We start from the raw sequence: 12,365 nt of genomic DNA, 5'->3' as shown, positions 1-12,365 counted from the left end.
CTAAAGCATGAAACATGGGATTTCTTCACATAGTACAATAAATAAATAAAATAATAACATGTTCAGCTTTTCAGAAGGAGATTTTTAAAGAGGTCTATAAACTGACTCAAATAAATAACACTATAAATGTAGTTGTGGTTGATTGAAAAGACACACAATAGCATTTAATCCTGCAGGGAAACTTCATAGCCAAGTTAAGTTAATAGCTAATAAAAAATTATCATTCTCTCCTCCATAACTTGATAAGAATGTAGGCTATGTATCATACAACCCGTTCTGATAATATAATAACAATGGATGTTATGCTCATTGTAAGTGAAAGCTTTAATATAACATTTATTACAAAACAGTCCCACGTTAAGCTCAATTGTGGTGCATGTATAGTGTGTGATGTCTGATTCAGAAGACCATAGAGGTTTCTCAATACTCAAATGTCCCCTCCTCGACTCCTCGGTCCTCCGGTAGAGACCCGGAAATGAATTTTAGCGCGCCATGTTGAAGGACATCTAATTTCTCTAAATGCACACCGAGGACCGAGCATCGAGCGTCTAGGAGGAGCTCTAACCGAGGAGACACTGATGGTTCCTCCACGGCTCCTCCGCGGATGCATTTACGGGAACGGTGGAGGCGTGACGCACGGCCGAACTTATCTCAGCCAATGACAGCTCTGCATGCATCCCCTGGATATTATTTTAGAAACTGCTTTCATCGCGCGATGTTTCCAGAGAGAACAGCTGTGAGGTCCGTGCAGAAAGCAGAGCAGTGTGTATAATATATATCACTCAGTATAACAGGCCATACTCTCAGTCTCTTTATTTGCTTTAGTTTAGAAGATATCTACAAACAAAGAGTTGATATTTTTTCTAAGACCATTTAATGCTTCACACAATAAAATACACAACGGCTGTGGCCTGATTATGCTTTAGGAGCTGTAGGTGTGTGTGTGTGTGTGTGTGTGTGTGTGTGTGTGTGGTGTGTGTGTGTGTGTGTGTGTGTGTGTGTGTGTGTGTGTGTGTGTGTGTGTGTGTGTGTGTGTGTGTGTGTGTGTGTGTGTGTGCGTGCGCGCGCAACACGTTCTCACTCCCATCCCGTCACATATTGACGGACGGTCAGGGCCCCTCCCCGTCGCTATATTACGTATAGGGTATCCCTTGACCGTCAGGCTTCTACGGGCAGGGCGTCCCAAAGACCTTCATTGCGGACAGCGGACCCCTTGACCGTCAGGCTTCTACGGGCAGGGCGTCCCATAGACCTTCATAGACCACGTGATCAACAACAATGGCCGACCTTCGTGTTATTCTCGGTGGAAAATGCCTATTTTAAGGTTCATTTGGCCATTAAAATGCGTTTTGATGTCATTTTATGCGATTAATATGAGTTGTTATTTCTGATTATTTGTGCAGTAGATGTACATGATGTTTAGTTTGCTAGTTATGACGAAGATTACTTCATGAATGTGTACACATTCATGGTTGCTAAGGTGGTTGCTATGGACGCTGCAACAGCTCCCAAACCACGTGATCAACAACAATGGCCGACCTTCGTGTTATTCTCGGTGGAAAATGCCTATTTTAAGGTTCATTTGGCCATTCAAATGCGTTTTGATGTCATTTTATGCGAGTAATGAGTTTTTATTTCTGATTATTTGTGCAGTACATGTACATGATGTTTAGTTTGCTAGTTATGACGAAGATTACTTCATGAATGTGTTCACATTCATGGTTGCTAACGTTTTTTTGGTGGAAATGTGTTTTTTCACAGCAAAGATACCCTCTGTACTTGGACTTATTGGGAGAATCTAAAGGCAAGAACATCCCAAATATTCATTTAGGTCTTTATTTTAGACCTTTAGTGTTGCCGTCTGTGAGGAAAATAAATGGGAATCAGAGCCTCGTATTTTTAAAATCTTTTTTTCCTTCTAATTTGTTATTCTTTTTTAAATAACACACTGTTATTTACTCACCAATAACACACAATTATACTTGCTTTTATTTATTGGTTTAATTCCATAATCTCGGGCTTTTTTGGCGTTCGTCAGGACCTGAATTTCAAAATAAAAATAACCGGAAACAGACGTCATCATCATCATCATTGCGATTGTCAACATTTTTGAGTTTAGGATGGCCGAAGACACTACACTACCCATAATCCCCAGCTATCGTTTAGGACTACAGTCCCCGTGATTAGTCTTCAAGGTCTGGGATTGGATGTTGGAGTGGCAGTGCGCCAAGGTTACGCCGAGCGTCAAACAGCTGTTTGAAATGGAACGAAACCACGCCAGACTATCCAAAACTGGAATCGAACGCCCCCCCCAGAACTACACACTACACCAGGGGTGCCCAACCTTTTTTGAACCGAGAGCTACTTTTGGTTGGTTTGGTGTCCTCTGAAATTGTATATATTTATATAAATATATATGTGTGTGTGTGCAGGGTTGGGAGGGTTACTTTGTAAATGTAATCAGTTACTGATTACTGATTACATGGCTCTGAAAGTAATCCGAATACAGTTACAGTTACGTGTCTTAACGTAATCAGATTACTTTTAGATTACTTTTGGATTACTTTCTTTTTCCATCACAGATGGGTATGTTTTGGTGAACAGGAGACACAAAAAGCAAAAGGAAACTGAACGTGTTTTTACTGTTTTAATGGCTTATCAAGAGCACAACTGAAACATCACATCTGAAATGATGTAACAACATAATACACTTTTTGGGGATGCAGCTTGGGATGTGAGGAGTGAGGGACACGGCTTAGAACGGGCGTGTCGCCTTCTGTCCTGCCAGTGTTGGCAGGACATGAATTAAAATGTCGAACTCGGACTTCATTTTAAGGACATTTCGGCCAGGGGTGTAGACAGGGTCGGCTCTAGAACAAATCAAATGGGGGGGCAATCATTTACCAAGGGTGGGCACATACTGCCGTCAACAACCAACACACAAACACCAACGCAACTTCAATTAAAAAAAAACATGCTGTAAAGTTTATTGTCTTTCACACACATTGCAGGGTGTAGTGCTATTTTATAGCGCACCTATGACCTGTGCATACATGCACGGTTGTGGCACGACCACCAAAACAGAAACATATGGACATAGGCCACCATATGAAAAGTGTGCAAATGTATTTAGTATCCTATCCATGTGAACATGTTTTAGGTGGGTGTGGACCTAACCTCCTCTAGGAGGGTCCGGGGGCATGCTCCTCCGGGAAGATTATTTTTAAAATATTGAAGTTAAAAGCATCATTCTGGTGCACTTTGAGAGCAAAATGAAGAGATCTATGGATACATCTCTCAACATCCATATGAAACAGAACTGTACACAGATTTACTTTTTCTTTATGGATATTTTACTAATCACTCCCCTTTTAAATGGTATTCTTGTGTTATTGTCCTATAGTAGGTCATACCCGTTTTTCATTTATTCTCTTATTCTTTAATGACTATAATGATCATATAAAGGTAGCCTATTCCTCGCAAATACTTGTTTACATAAATGGTCACCAAACCGTTTGAGACCCACTGAGATAACTTACACTAAAGTGAACTATCTAAACACTGAGAGTCCTTTACCTCACTGAGCTGACGTTATAAGATCCTCTCAGTCTGACAGGAGAGGACTCTCCTCCACCTTGGTGTAGAAACAGCTCTTTATATCCGTTAGCATAGCTAGCTCACCAGATGCTAACAACAATATTCCACGTTACCGCTCGCGCACTGACAAAATGCGCTCGTGCCACACACACACAGAGCCGTGCTTGAATTAAACACAGAGACCCATGTACTTGTACTGTACTGTATATCATATTATTTTCGATGGCTTTACTGTATAATCAGTATAACAGATGGACAGATCGCCACTGGGCTTTCATCTAAACACACAGCCACGTAATGATAACAAAACAAAAGTCGGGGTCATTGGTCAAGCAACACACCAATCAGAGAGCAGCAGTGAGCACACCTCAGGCTGTGTTTCATATAAAGAATAAATAAAGAATACACATGTGTATTCTTTATTTCTGATGTATTTCACACAAAACACTTTTGGTGGAAACGTTTTAACTTATATGATTAAAAAAAAAAAAAACCGGCAAAGTGGCAATAAGGCTTGCCCACCCTGCGTTGGGGGGGCACAGTGACTCATTTGGGGGGGCATGGCCCGCGAATGACCCCCCATGACGCCGACCCTGGGTGTAGAGCTATATTTGTTTAAGCACCGGATTGGCAAAACAGGAGAGGAGAGTGTGTGCACCAATCTGCCTTGATCTATGTATGCATGTCCGTGACACTCACAGTATCTGCTGCCCACAGCTGTTTTATAGAAGGAAAACCTCCTTCACTTCATGAAATCTCTGCAGTACCAGGAGGCAGCGGGAGGGTTAACTCAGCCTCTGAGAAGACGAGCGCGCAGTGCCTTTCACGCACCGCCTTCACTGTGTTTACCTTCAGAAATAATCATTAGTAAGGCTAAAGAGCGACCGCAGGCTGATGTGTTTTAACCACACACACACGCGATTTAAACGCAGACTTTTGTTCCTCCATGTTTCGTTGTTATTGTTTCACCGAGCGGACCCGCGATTATTTTTTTCAAACGCTTTTTTGGTCCATCTGCGGCGGTAATAGGTTTTGTGGGCTTTGATGATTCGGCTGTACCTTTAGTAATGAATATTAAATGTTGTGAGGAAATCTTTCCACCAATAGTTCCAATAAGTAATCCAAAATGTATTCACCTCAGGTTTACGAAAGTAACTGTAATCAGATTACTCCAGTGGCGAGCCGTGACTTGTATACCTAGGCCCTCTGACCCCCACCCCTTCCCTCGAGTTATTACGTCACAGTGTATACTTCAGCGGAATATCAAAACAACGGCCAGGGGTGCAAAACGCATCAATGAAAGCGACCCTCTACCACACAAAACAACACCTGTAAATAACCTTATTTGTGTTCTTTGAAATTGAAAAGGATATTGCATTGTGTTTGTTACTTTCGTTGCAGTTGTATGTCTTAAGTGTAATTTGGCATGCTTTTATTTTGAAGGCGAGTTAACGCTATTGACAGGAAGTTGTTGTTGTTATGGAAACAAGAAAAGTTTCACAGCGGGCGGAACTTGTCATAAAGTCCGCGATAATAACACCCACCCATTTAGAGGGAAGATATGATTGGTCAATTGTACTGTCATTTGACATTACTCTCTCGTTCAGTTACTATAGCGGGGCCCTCTGTGAATTCATAGCTGGACCGCCTGGACGTCCAACAGCTCCTCTCTTCACAGTAACTCGCAGAGACGAGATTCTTTCATTTAACCCTTCACATTCCAACATAAACTGAATAGGCAGATTCGAAGGATTTATTTCTTTGGAAATGTTATTTTAAATACAATTAAATCAAGTTATTTTGGTAAAACTAATGAAAAATATAACTACAAAAATATATACTTTTTTTTTTTACATTTTTTTTTTTTTTAATGTTTTTAAATATTATTTTGTAGAATATCTTAGGCCCTCACAGAGGGCCTAGAAGGCCCTGACGGCTCGCCACTGGATTACTCGTTTTTCAAATGTAACGCGTGCTGAATACAGTTAGCCTACTTGATTTTTGTATTCTGATTACGTAACGCCGTTACATGTATTCCGTTACAACCCAACCCTGTGTGTGTGTGTGTGTGTGTGTGTGTGTGTGTGTGTGTGTGTGTGTGTGTGTGTGTGTGTGTGTGTGTGTGTGTGTGTGTGTGTGTGTGTGTGTGTGTGTGTGTGTGTGTGTGTGCGCGTGTCCGCATCTGTAGCCTGTTATTGTCTCATTATAGCCTACCGCACTGTCAATGAATCAAAGTAAATGTATAAGTCTTCATGAACACATCTGTCCATCAGACCAGACCAGGGCTGCTGTGCCTCCTGTCATCATTAATGGACGTCTCTTTAAAATGACCTCTCAGAGGAGAGGAGTTCTCATTTCTCTAACTGCCTGCTGCTTCCCCTCCTCTCTCCTCGGTTCCCCTCCTCAGTCCTACGCTCGCATCTCCTGTGGGCGGCACTAAATCTCGAGGATAGGAGTCGAGGAGGGGACATTTAAGAATTGAGAAACCTCTCATGTGTTAATAAAGTTCCTCCTCTAAGCCTACTACAACTTTAATAAATAAATACATCATTTTGAAAACTGAAGTCCAACTTTAAGTTTAGTTTTTTTAAAACCCATTTTATTTTGAAAGGACTTTGGCAGTTGCAAAAGTTGCTAGCTTTACACAGCCGCTTCCCGGCACTGCTAAAAAAGACTTCCAAAATGAACTTACACTTCAACTTTGGCTGGTATTAATGACTGCCAATGACATTTTTTCCCAGCCAGTATAGGATTTAACATATGAATAAAAACGTGTCTGGTTTGTCTGTCACTGGATCAAGATGGTCACAGTGGTTCAATAATTCATGCAACATGACACACTTTCGAATGCTTCTTAGCACCTGAAAAGCCCCCCCTCCCTCCATTCTCCCCCACAAACACTTCTTACCACACCAGCTGCAGAGTGGAGGAACTTTTTATTGCTCCCACACAGCTGTCTTCTAAAATCAGAAGTAATCTATACAACATAATATGCCTTATATTTCACCCATACAAAGGAGAGACTCTACAAGATCCACTGCTTACTTCATACTGTATACAGTATATAAGCAATGTATCAGTAGTTGAACATTTTCTGGCCCATTCACAGAGATTTGGAGCTGAAAGGAAGGAAGCTGTTGTTTCTCTCAGATGTTTGTCCTGCTCTGCCCTCTGGTGGTGGAGGAAAGCTATGACATCACAAATGAGTGTCTTTTCCATCCATAGACATTTGTAAAGTTTCACTAAAGTCTGTTTATCCATAATAACAGGCAGGGATTGTGGAGAACAAAATACAATATAATTGGGTCTATATTATTTATACATTTGGTTTTTGGTCATATTTTTCTAGGATGCCATTGCCAATGCCAACACACTACCGATATGTCTCTATGACCCTCTTATGTTGACTTGGCGTTGGGTTTTCTTAATTAAACCAGTTCATAATAATAATAATTGTCCCACTGTCTTGTAAATAGGCTACATTGAGTCACTGGAGCTGGTAGCACCAACTGGTCTTTGCTAAGACGATCTATAACTGCTTATTCGTTTTTGTTAAGACCAGCATTTCAAATGGACTTCACATTTTGTTGTCACAACCAAACCTAAGTCTGGATTTTTCTGAAAAAATATGTTTTAAATGTTAAGTAGGTTTTCAAGAGAGTCAACTATTTAAAAAAATAGGGTTATAATGGATGTAATTTTTGAAAAGTTAAGGGCATTCTTTGAAAATGTCGTGATTTTTGGGGGACATTATAAATATCATTTTGAAAAATGTAGAAAAAAGTGGTCATTTAATAAAAACATTTTTAATAAGTGAGGTTTATTATCAGAGTTTTTTTTTTAAAAGTGAGTTAAAAAAAACAAAAAAAAACAAGTAAATAATTTTTGGAAAAATAAGTAATTTAATTCTTCGAAAATTGAGTAATTATTGAACAAAGGTGCATATTAGGAAATTAAGTAATATTATTGAAGATTGATACATTGTTGCATTATTAAGTAATTTTTCCAAAATGTTGAGGGACAAACCTTTGCTGCCAGTATGCCAGAGAAACAGTTGATATGTCCCAGTATTTATTAAAAGGCAGTGAGCCAAAGATAACAGGATCCTGCATCCAGTCATGTTTTGCACTTAGCAAGCCGGAAGGATTTCTGGCTATTATGACCCACAATACTTTGGGGCAGCGGATATTAAAGCCACAGGGTTCAAGTTGCAAAGTCATAACAATGTAGCGTGTCTCAATTGTATGCATACTGCATGACACAGTAGGTTCTTTGTGAGGGCAGCTGCAGATTAAAGAAAACCGGAAAGTATGAGATCCGGAATGCAGCCATGAATAGGGAAAAGTTAAGCTAACAAATCTACCAGACTTCTTTCTGCAGATTAATATGACTAAACATGGCATCGATTGGTCCTGCAGCAGTAGTTTCCTAAGAAAAAGCTGTACACTTCCTGCTCAGCTGCAAACAGAAAGATAGAGACTAGCTGGAGAGCACAGAGGAGAAGCAGCTTAAGAGACGGAGGAGCTGGAGACCAAAAATAGAGCTGAACGAGTATTTACAAGAGGACACAAAAACAGACCTGTAAGGAAGGATCATGTTTTTCTTAAACGGCTGGATGTGTTAAAAAAAAACACTGTGTACAAGGCCACATTCAAGAAGTTTAAAAAGTGAGTCAAAGTTTATTTCCACAAATAAAACATAGAGTATCCAACATTTTTTTACTCAATTCTTTTCTTTTTCCATATCAATGCAATAATCTTTCAAAAACACATTCTTTCTTCAAATTCTAAAGAACATATGAGTATTTCTGAAACATCTCTTCACTTCTGCGCAGTAGCTGAAATAAAACTCCAGGAACGGATACAAGTCGAGAAAAAATTGAATTCAGAAAATTCTACACTACCAGTGTGCAGCCTCCTGACGTCAGCTTCTCTTAAACAGTTGGACAAGTGCAAAGGACTGACAACATTAGCAAATAGTGTATCACAGAGACAATACCACGTATCAACCACAATGCATCTGTGAGCTGCAGATAATCCGTTCGGTATTTTGTGCCTTTTTCCTTATTGTGACAGCTGGTGTTATCTCCAGCGTGTAGAAAGCACTTCACACCTGTGGGACAAAAACACCACTGCTAATGAATGCATTGATACATATCAAAAGTGCATAGGTGTTACAGAGAAGATCAATCATATTTCAGTTTAGGACTCTTTGGCAGTGGTGGTTTCTGCAGGACACACTGTACGAGGCTGTTCTGTGCTTCTCATGAAAAGACATCAAAGACAATCCCAATGATGATCAACAACTCTAGTGTTAACATTTCCCTCCTTTAACACTTAAACATGCGGCTGGAAGTACTAAGGAGAGCATATGAATTTGTAAATAAATCCACAGATCATGCTCCCAAATGTGTTTCCTGTGGCTCGACATTATTGGTCAACGTAACAGCCTAACGGCAATGATTGAATAATGTTGCTCAGCAAAGCTCTTGTTGGTACTCGGGAAGGCAAGAGTAAGAATAACAGTGATTCAAAGGTTTGGGCTCACCAGGCAGCAGAGACATGACACTTTGACATGTTTGGCCCTATTTTGTATGCCACGTTACGTTGACTAAGACTATGTGGTACCATGTTAACGTGTGATAGGTCTTCAACTAACGGTGCTTTCACACTGGACATGAAGGGAATTGTTCACGTGGTGCGATTACATACAGTCAATGCAAAGACATGGATAGAAGCTCATTCGCAACAGATCACGCTAATGCTGCAGCAAGGAGGAAGTAAAGGCGCGAAATTTGAATAATTGGCTTGACGCTGTCTTGCAAAAATCGATTTTTATAAATGTATGCGTGCAACCATATATATTCTCTATGGCATGACAAATAAAGACGCTGCTTTATTTATGTCACATTGCATTATTTTGGGTTCTGTTGGAACAGTTGCAATGGTAGCTTAGCTAGCCCTAAAACAAACCTTAAAGTATTTGAAACCTTTTTTTCTGGAAGTATGGCAGACAGACGTGAAAAAGCATCGATTCAGGCTTTTTACTTCTCAATATCATTAGGTCATTATTTCGCCATCCTTTTGATACATTTATTGCAAAAAAAATCACAGGAAATATGTTAATGTTGGGTTCATATGACTGTAGTAAACAACATTGATTCAGTCGTCTTGTTTGTCTGGATAATCTATGTTCCAAACACCAGACCGTTGGGTTTCCATGTCGTATCTAGGACTTTCACAAGATGCACAAAGCAGCAAGAGTGGTTATTTTTCTCGGACCAAACGTTGTTGGCATCTCATTGGAGATAAGCCTCGCCTTTTTTCACGTTTTCACTCAAGGCAAATATTAGCTTTGTTTCAGGTGTGAACGCACCATTATAATTGTTGACTTCACCAGTAATGAATATGTATGTTATTTTTTGCATTTTTCTACTGTTGAGTTTCAACTTGATTGTCCACAATCTGGTACGGTTAACATCACTGTTCTGTGAATGTTCAGTTCTATGCAGTTGTGTGAACTGTACATTTCCTGACATGACAAATCAAGCCTGAAACCACAAATAACATTCCACTGAAAGTAGTTCATTTACACCAGATCAGAATTACAGAAACATTATCTACATATTTTAGCTTAAAAAAAGAGCTTTAAAACCATTGTGATGCTACACTGACTTGTAAAATGGAGAGTGGTGTCTGTCGGTCTGTATGTTCTTTGGTGATCTTCCAGAAGAAGTGCGTAAGGCTTTACGGCACTGAGCTGATTGGTGTAAAACAGTTTGTAGTATTGACGACAGCGGTGTATACGTGAATTGCTACACATAACGGTAGGGGTGCTTCATCGCAAAAAAAAGTTGCTTAAAAAAGGTAATGTTTTCAATCAAATGCTGAGAAGCCTGAGTTGTGTCTCAATTCTGACATTCTTCTTGATGCACTGCAATCCCTTTTACGCATTATTTGAAATACGACTAGCATTACGGCTAGCATTGACGACGGTTGCTATGCCCTCACCCAAAGTGACAATCGTTCGCTAGCTAGCAGTGCGATGTTGTGTTAGCAAATCAGTGTTGTTGGGATCTTTTATTTTTTGTAATCCTCTGGAGCAGAGAGAGGAGCTGTGGATTATTGTTATTGATGAATGCATCAGTGTTTCTTAGGGTCAAAAACTTCAAATGAAAGTGTATTTAAGAAAAGAGCACATGTTCAATGTGAAAAGTGACAGTAAATAGATTGGTTGCAATTTGGTGGTATAAATATGTATTATTAAAAAAAATAAACACCTTGAATTTCAGGGGGGGCGCGGGGCTCCGTTGGCACTGCTGTGGTAGTACTAATATAGTGAAACCTGAAATAAGAACTAACCAATAAGGCTTGAGGTTCACAGGAAACCTTGACCTGCTTCTTTCCTGTTGTGTTGTATTTTGAAGGGACACCGCTGCAGTATGGAGAAGTTGTCAGTTTACATCTTTACACTGGAATGGTTTAGTAATGCATTCAAGACTATTAAAAAACATGGCACGAGACAAAACCCGCACACAACCAAAGAAACACTCGTAGCTTTTTTTATCCGTACGAGTGCTCCATCAGTCAGGTTTGAGGAGTATCACATTATTTAGGAAGCGCGTCAGCAGAGTCATTCTCTCTCTGTGTGTTAAGACCTGGTGCTGTTGACTTGTGTACCACGGCGCTCAGGACTGATCCAGAGTCTATGAACTGCAGCCTGAATTTTGAAGGGTTGGTCCTCAGCCGGCTGTGACTGCAGGGTCTCTCAGATGCTCCTCCAGTCTGAGCCCCTCCTCAGACGACAGCAACGCCTGAAAGAGACGGGAGAGAAGGATTAGGACAGCAATGACTCATGATCCAGACGTTACCTATCTGTAAAATATCTAAAATCGTTTTACAGGTGATAAGGTATGGTAGTCGTACTTTTAATTGAATCTTTAAATTATTAGAAATGTAAATGTACTTCGAATGTAAATTATTACATTTTCCTAATTTTTTATTTTTGTGCATGCCCTTTTATCTAATAGTGTTTGATTTTGTCTCAATCTTCACTTTTGCTGTAACTATGTACATTTCCCCTCTGTGGGACGAATAAAGGTATTCTGATTAGTAAAAGACACATTTTGTCTTCCTTGTTCCAGCTGGTGAGCCCATGAAGGTTTCTCATTTCTCTAAATTCCCTCCTCGACTCCTATCCTCGTGTCTTAGTCCCGCCCACAGGAGATGCGAGCGGAGGACTCAGGAGGGGAAGCAGCAGGCAGTTAGAGAAATGAGAACTCCTCTCCGCTGAGAGGTCATTTTAAAGAGACGTCCATTAATGATGACAGGAGGCACAGCAGCCCTGGTCTGTCTGATGGACAGATGTGTTCATGAAGACTTATATATTTACTTTGATTCATTGACAGTGCGGTATAATGAGACAATAACAGGCTACAGATGCGGACACACACACACACACACACACACACACACACACACACACACACACACACACACACACACACACACACACACACACACACACACACACACACACACACACACACACACACACACACACACACACACACACACACACACACACACACACACACACACACACACACACACACACACACACACACACACACACACACAACACACACACAACACACACACACACACACACACATAAATATACAATTTCAGAATCAAAGAAGTATGAGAGCACTCTCATAATAACGTAACACAATCAGAGACTGGATATACCCCCCCCCTCTCTGGTCG

General features: G+C 40.3%; 1 protein-coding gene across 10 annotated transcripts in view; it reads right to left on the bottom strand.

The window, feature by feature from the left end:
- Positions 1-8,247: 8,247 nt before the first annotated feature.
- LOC117532867 (kelch-like protein 25) overlaps positions 8,248-12,365 on the bottom strand; it is a 56,581-nt gene continuing 52,463 nt past the window's right edge. For 4 of the 10 annotated variants that reach the window (XR_004566940.1, XM_034196486.1, XM_034196441.1 and 1 more), the window contains one exon: positions 8,248-11,410. The gene's annotated coding sequence lies outside the window, so the exon portion shown is untranslated. The remainder of the gene's footprint in view (positions 11,411-12,365) is intronic. The other 6 variants (XR_004566948.1, XR_004566949.1, XR_004566941.1 and 3 more) reach the window with 6 other exon arrangements.

Source organism: Gymnodraco acuticeps, unplaced genomic scaffold (assembly GCF_902827175.1).
Source record: "Gymnodraco acuticeps unplaced genomic scaffold, fGymAcu1.1, whole genome shotgun sequence".
NCBI lineage: Eukaryota > Metazoa > Chordata > Actinopteri > Perciformes > Bathydraconidae > Gymnodraco > Gymnodraco acuticeps.
The sequence above is the reverse complement of the archived record's forward strand: the minus strand, read 5'-3'. Positions and strand labels throughout refer to the sequence as shown.